The sequence below is a fragment of the Theobroma cacao genome, chromosome 10 (assembly GCF_053813885.1).
Source record: "Theobroma cacao isolate CCN51 chromosome 10, ASM5381388v1, whole genome shotgun sequence".
In the NCBI taxonomy this organism is placed as follows: Eukaryota; Viridiplantae; Streptophyta; class Magnoliopsida; order Malvales; family Malvaceae; genus Theobroma; species Theobroma cacao.
In genome coordinates, this window is record NC_142648.1 from 19550983 (window position 1) to 19558570 (window position 7588).

The 7588-nt window shown below is 34.7% G+C and overlaps 1 non-coding gene across 1 annotated transcript; it reads left to right on the forward strand.

Annotated features, from left to right (window-relative positions):
- Positions 1-7131: 7131 nt before the first annotated feature.
- On the forward strand, positions 7132-7238 carry LOC148760403 (small nucleolar RNA R71). The gene has a single exon (XR_016023309.1). It is a non-coding gene; the product is annotated as a small nucleolar RNA R71 (small nucleolar RNA).
- The last annotated feature ends 350 nt before the right edge of the window (positions 7239-7588 follow it).

Below are 7588 nucleotides of genomic sequence, written 5' to 3' on the forward strand. Positions count from 1 at the left end.
TTGGCTGGTCTTTCCTTGATAGAGATACCACTTTCTTTAAAATTCTTTTAATTTACCAGTTTAACAATTCAACTCGTCCACTTGTCTGAGGGTGATAAGTTGTGGCCACCTTGTGTGTCAGTCCAAACTTTGCAAGCAAAGTTGTAAAATATTTATTACAAAAATGACTCCCTTCATCACTGACCATAGCCCTTGGTGTTTCAAATCAAGTGAAATATTCTTTTTCAGAAATTTTAGCACAACCTTAGCATCATTTGTAGGCAATGCTGAGGCTTCCACCCATTTTGACACATAGTCAATAGCCAACAAGATGAACGATTGTTGAAAGGGGATATGAATGGTCCTATGAAATCAATTTCACAAACATCAAAAATTTCCAATTCAGGAATTTTATAGAGTGGCATCTCAGGTCTTCTTGAAATGTTCCCCATTCTCTGATACTTGTCATAATGCAAAACAAACTTGTGAGCATTCTTGAAAGGTGTTGACCAATACAAACCTGACTGAAGAACTTTGGCTACCCTTCTATCTCCTTCAAAATGTCTCCCATTTTTTGAAGAGTGACAATGTCTCAATACACTGTCAACTTCCTCTTACAAAATGCATCTTTTTATCATTCTCTTAACACAATGCTTAAACACAAATGGTTCATCCCACACATGAAATTTTACATCATGCAAAATTTTCTTTATTTGATGAAAATTTAAGTTCGGAGGGAGAAGCTTACTTACAATAAAATTGACATAGTCAGATACCATAGTAAATTCTTTAGACTAACTTGTAACAATTGTTCATCAAGGAATGTCTCATTGATCAAAGTTAAGTCCTTACCATGGTTGTCATGTTTTAACCTTGACAGATGGTCTACTACTTGATTCTTTGAATTTTTCATGTCCTTGATTTCCAAATCAAACTCTTGTAGCAACAAAGTCCATCTTATCAACCTTGGCTTGGCATCTTTCTTAGCAATCAAATACGTAATTACAGAGTGGTTAATATAAACAATCACTTTAGTGTCAATCAAGTATGAGCAAACTTGTCAAATGTATACACAATAGCTAATAATTCTTTTTCAGTGGTAGTGTAATGCATCTGGGTTTCGTTCAAGGTTTTGTTAGCATAATATATAGAATGGGAAATTTTATCATTTTTTGAGCCTAACACCTCACCTACAGCATAGTCACTAACATCAGACATAAGCTCAAATGGAAGTGACCAATCATGAACTACAATAATGCAAAAGTCAATTTCTTTTTCAATTTTATAAATGCAGCATGACATGCAACATCAAATTTAAATGGGACATCTTTTTCTAAGAGATTGCACAAAGGTTTAGCAATTTTAGGAAAATCCTTAATGAATCATCGATAAAAACCAGCGTGTCTAAGGAAACTCCTAATACCTTTTACCAATGTTGGTGGTGGAAGCTTCTCAATGGTCTCTATCTTTGCTTTGTCCACCTCCAATCCCTTACTGGACACCTTTTGACTAAAAAAGATACCTTCTTGTACCATAAAATGGCATTTCTCCTAATTTAGAACCAAGTTGGTTTGTTCACATCTTTTCAACACCCTATCAAGATTCAACAAACATTCAACAAAATTATTTCCAAATACTGAGAAGTCATCCATAAATACCTTTAATGTTTTTTCCACCATATCTGAAAAGATAGCCTTCATGCATCATTTAAATGTGGTTAGAGCATTGCAAAGTCCAAATGGCATCCTCGTAAAGATAAACGTGCCATAAAGACAGGTGAAAGTTGTTTTCCCTTGATTTTCTAGAGTTACTGCAATCTAATTATATCTTGAATACCCATCCAAGAAACAATAGTACTCTTTTCTTGCTAACCTATCCAACATATTATCAATAAATGGTAAAGAAAAAAATGGTCTTTCTTGGTGGCCTTATTTAGCTTCCAATAGTCTATGAGAACTCTTCATATAGTGATTGTCCTTATGGGAATGAGCTCATTGTTTTCATTCGCAACCACTATTATCCCACCTTTCTTTGGTACACATTGCACCGGACTTACCCACTCACTATCCGAAATAGGATAAGTGATGCCAACATCTAGCCACTTTATGATCTTTTTCTTTACCACCTCCTTAATGATTGGATTTAATCTTCTTTGATTCTTGATAGTGGCTCTATGATTATCCTCCAACAAAACTTATGCATGCATATTGAAGGACTTATCCCTTTGATATCTACCATTGTCCACCCCAAAGCCTTTTCGTGCTTTTGTAAAACTGGCAACAACTTATCTTCTTGCTTGTTAGTAATATCAGATGAAACAATAACAAGAAGAGTAGATGAGTCACCAAGATATGCATACCTCAAATGGTTAGGCAATATGTCAAGCCCGACTCTACAATATGTTTATTCTGCCGTTCTTACATAAGAATGCATGTTTGATTACTTTGGTACCTCATAAATCGTTAAAGGACGGCAATGTACCAAATGGTACAATTAAGTTGAATTAAGCCTTAAACTAATCCAAATAGAGATTTTAAGATGAAAATTAAGAATTTTAAAACCCCAAAATGACTTAAAATGGTGATTCAGAGTTCGAGGACAGATTTGGAGTCAAATTGAAATTTTCATGATCTAGGGGCAAAATGGTCATTTTACCACCTGAGGTTAAAATTGGAATGTTGGAAGAAGTTTTTGATTAAGATTGACTATTTAGAACATAATTTGAGTTTGAGAAGTGAAAAATTTTAATTCTGGCATTTTTTGAGCATATAGGGTAAAATAGTCATTTTGCCACCCCAGGGGCAAAATTGTAATTTTACACCACCTAACACTTTTCCAGCATATAGATTTTACCCAATATTATTATGGATAATTGAAGGATTTTATGTGGTGGAGAAAGAAAGCTTAATAGTTAAGAATTTAAAAATGGACCAATGGTAAGGTGACAAGTGTCAAACTTTTATTTCTTTATTATTTTCCTTATAAATTAGCACAAAATCAGCCCATTTCTCATTCTTATGGCCGGCCATAGCAAGAACAAAGGAAGAAAAGAAGAACAAAAACCCTAGAGTGAAAATTCAAGAGAAAATTGGTGGATTTCAAGTAATCAAGCAATCAAAGGTAAAATTTCTTGATTTTGACCTGTGATCTACCTTTCCCATGCATTCTTTTGCATTTTCCATGGTTGAATCACATGATTTCATGATGGGTATCTTGCTGATCAAACCCTAGGAGAGAGAATTTGATGATGATTTAGATAGATTTTTAAGATATATGGATGTTTTTAGTTGTTTATGGTGTTAAGTGTAAGAATTAAGCTTGAAATTCACATATTCCTCATGAGTTCATCATTGGCCGAATCTTCCTTGTAGAGTGTTGATGGTGAATTTGATTTTATTTCAAGTGAATTGGTTAGAAAATGATGAATTATGGTGAGAAAATCAAGTAGGAAAAATCATAGTGTTGATGCAACCACCATGGCCGAAATTCTCAAGAGAAAATGTGAAGATGATTTTGCTAAATTTTATGCTATTTGACTTGTGTTTGATGGTTTGGAGAATTGGAAGAAAAATGGAGTTAATTGGAGTTGAATTGGACATATTGGCCAATTAATCGAGTGATAGATCGAATTAGGCTGATACCATTTTATTTAGGTACACAATTGAATTTGTGTAGAACGCCATGTTTAGACGATAATTCGAACAATTTGCATTCCATTTCATGCATTAGTAAAGAGCCTGAAATAGATTTATAATGGTATGACACAGTATATTGAATTATGTGTCGTGTATTGTATATAGGTGGTTAGCCATCTAACAAGGGTAAAGACATTGTGTCAAAGGACTGAGAATAGGAGTATTTTCAAACTCTTGATACAGTGAGTAACCTTATTATCGTCTTAATTATCTAAAGTAATTTTTATCTGCTTTTGAGATTTTATGAAAAATGAGTTTAAATGGTAAATCTTTATGTTTTATAAGCAAAATGTGATTAAACGAAATGATTTTATAAATTGTGTTGAAATTTAATGATGATTTGAAAATGGAGTAATTGGAGACTACTTGCTGCATTGTAAATTATGTTTTGAATTGAATGGCTTATGATAATGTGGGTATGAATGGATGGATGTATTTATGTGTTGAAAATGTATAAACTGTTGTTTGCCTTGATAGGCAGGATAATGATAAAATTGCCATGTCATGCTGTTGAATTTTATTGAATTGATGGGTTATAGATTGGTCACTACAGTGGCGAGTTCTGTGGACTAGCCTATTAGAGATGCACGAAATCCCGTTATGTTCATACCTCAATTGGGGAGGCGAGTAGGGTAACTCTCGAGGTAAAACTTTAGAGTTCACTTCACGCTAAACCACCATGTGAGGGTGAACTCAGCCAACGCCAAGGAACGGCTATGTTTCAAAATAAAAACATGATTTATGCATACATAACTTTTTAACAGCCTTGCCTGACTCGGTTGGGATAGCCCTCGGCCAAGGTGTCCCTGACAACTGAGTATGAGAATAATTTTCGCACGAGCCAAACTTTTCAAGAAATCATAAGCCTCGTTGTTTATTTTGGTGAAATGAATCTATTTTATCTTATTAAAATGAGTTCGAAATGCTGAGAATCATTTTTATACTCATCTATTTTATCTGTCTCCATTTACTCAACTTTAGATATTTTAGATAGTATTTGTTTACTCACTAGGATTATATAATCTCATCACCCTCCTTTCCACCCCTTTCAAGCTCAGGATAGTTAGTAGATAGCTCATTTCGTTGAGGGCTACAGTTGGACTTGCATCCTAAAAAACTATAGGTTTAACGCTTTTGATACTTTTGGTCGTTCATGGGTCCACGTGTCGCTATAAATTAAATCTTATGCTTTGGTTATCTGTATTACAGTATGTATGAGTTTATTTAGCTTTTATGTTACAAAAATTATTTCCCGGTAACTCTATAAATATTGTTTTATAAGAAAATAAAATATTTTATTGAATATTTTTATTATATTCAAATAGGTATAGTTTCACTTTAAATGAATGTTTTAGACATCTAAACTTATTTTTGATTATGAAATATGTGTTTTGAACTTGCATACTATATTTTTAGCTGGTTTCGAGATTTTTAAGGAAAAATGACCAAAATGCCCTTGTGAGAAAAAAATTATTTTTCTATTGTTTTGATTTGGAAATAATTCATAATCTCTCAAAACATGATACTTAACAACTGTTGCTCACAGGGGAGGTGCGAAAATTGATATTAAAGCCTTGCGATGTTCCGATTGGCATTCCAAGCAATGAATGTCTATCGGGACGTTGCGGTGGTTGTCACGAGCTCGAGGGGAGTACCGGGTCATGACACAATGGTTTGAGATCCAACTTAAGAGGTTCCTCAATAGATGGCTTCACTAGTGAAGATGAACGGGATGAGAGATCCAATGCCTAAAATTATGTTCATAAAACAAGAGATGGGGCATTCAACACATTCATACATTTTAGACATCCACATCACTTGTCTTAAAGTCAGCAACTAATGATGCCTCTAGCGGGTCATTAGGATGACTTTCCCTAAAAACTTCCTTTGTGATCCTATTCACCACACTAACTGCAAAACACTCATCATGATCATTAGTAAACCTTAAGGCTCTGAAAATGTTAAATGTTATCTCTTGATCTTATACTCATAAGGTAAGCTCTCTTTTTTCTACATCAATGAGTACTCTAGCAATGTATAAGAAAGGTCTCCCAAAGATAATAGGAACCTCTCTATCTTCCTCCATATCGAGTACTATAAAATTCGTAAAGAAGACGAATTTATCCACTTTGACAAATATATCTTCCATTATACCTTTTAGATATGTGAGGGTTACATCTACCAATTGTAGAGTCATATTAGTGGGCTTAATCTCCCCCAAGCTCAACTTGTTGTAGATAAACAAAGGCATCAAATTAATACTTAACCCCAAATCACTCAATGCCTTGGCAAAAAATAAAGCTCCAATTGTGCATGAAATAGTGAAGCTGCCAAAGTCCTTAAGCTTTAGAGGAAGCTTGTTCAAAATGATTGCACTGCATTCCTCAATGAGTGCTACTATCTCAAATTCACCCAACCACCTTTTCTTACATAAGATATCCTTTAAAAATTTTACATATGAAGGCATTTGCTCTAAAGCTTTAGTAAAAGGAATGCTGATGTTAAGCTTTTTAAACACCTTTATAAATTTTTGCAACTAGCTATCCTTTTATTGTTTCTTGAAACATTGAGGAAAAGGTGGTGGTGGTAGAGGTGCCTTTGTCTCCTTCTCATAACACTGCTCATTAGAACTTGCAATCTATGCTCTAGTCTCAACTATCTTGTCTTTATATTTAGTTTGCATTAGGTTACTTGCCACTTCCTTACCACTTCTCAAGGTAATGGTGTTAACATGTTCCTTACTTTCCTTCCTCGGATTTGCTTCTGTATGATTAAGTAGTCTTCCTTAAGCTCTGTTTTTTAATGAGTTAGCAAGTTGACTAACCTAGGTCTCAAGGTTTCAAATTAGTGTCGCTTGACTTTGAATGAGAGTTGTTTGATTTTGATCGATGGCATCATTCTTTGTCATGAGCTACATCAATAAATCCTCTATAGATGGTTTTTTTGCTAGGATAGGTGCTCTTGTTTGCTATTGGAACCCAAAAATTATGTTCAACTTTTGAGTTGAAGATACCCCTGATTGTTGCCCTATGAGAAGTTAGGATGGTTCCTCCACCTTGGGTTGTAGGTGTTGGAGTAAAGATTGTTCTGTTGTCTATTCCTCATAACTGCATTGTTTTTGTACTACTTGGACCCTGATTGCTTGCATGCTCATCTCCATAATATTCACAAACTATAAAAGAACTTTGAATGGAGTTAGCACTAAAAGATTCATGTTTCTTAGTTAAAACTGTTACTTGTGCTAATAATGTCGTGAAGGCATCCATGTCATGAACTCTAACCACTCTTCTATGCATCGATAGCTCTGCTGGCCATTATAGTTATTTGAAGCCATCTCCTCTAATAGATCATATGCCTTATTAATTGACTTAGCCATTAAGCTCCTCCCAAAGCACCATCAACCACCACATGACCACTCAAACCATTGTAAAACGTTTACACTTGTAGCCACTTTGGAAGACCATAATGAGGGCATCGCCTAAGCAAGCCCTTGTATCTTTCCCAAGCCTCGTACAATGATTCAGAATCTAACTGCACGAATGGTGTGATATCATTCCTCATTTTTGCTATCTTGGTCGGAGGGAAGAACTTAACAAGGACCTTTTGAGCAAAATCATCCCATGTTGTTACAGATCTAGTAAGGAGTGCATTCAGCCACGCTTTAGCTTTGTCCTTCAATAAAAAAGGGAAAAGCCTTAAATGAATTCCAAGAAGTTTGAAATATGGCCATTTGGATTGTCATTTGGAATACCCCTACATTGGATAGAATTTTGAATCATGGTGATGATAGTTAGCTTAAATAACCAACCTTCGAATGCTCAATGGAATTCCTTGTACCAATAGGATAACATAATCCCTTAAGTAATGATTTTCATCTACTACTTGCTCTTGGATTTATTGCTCACGCTTGCAAT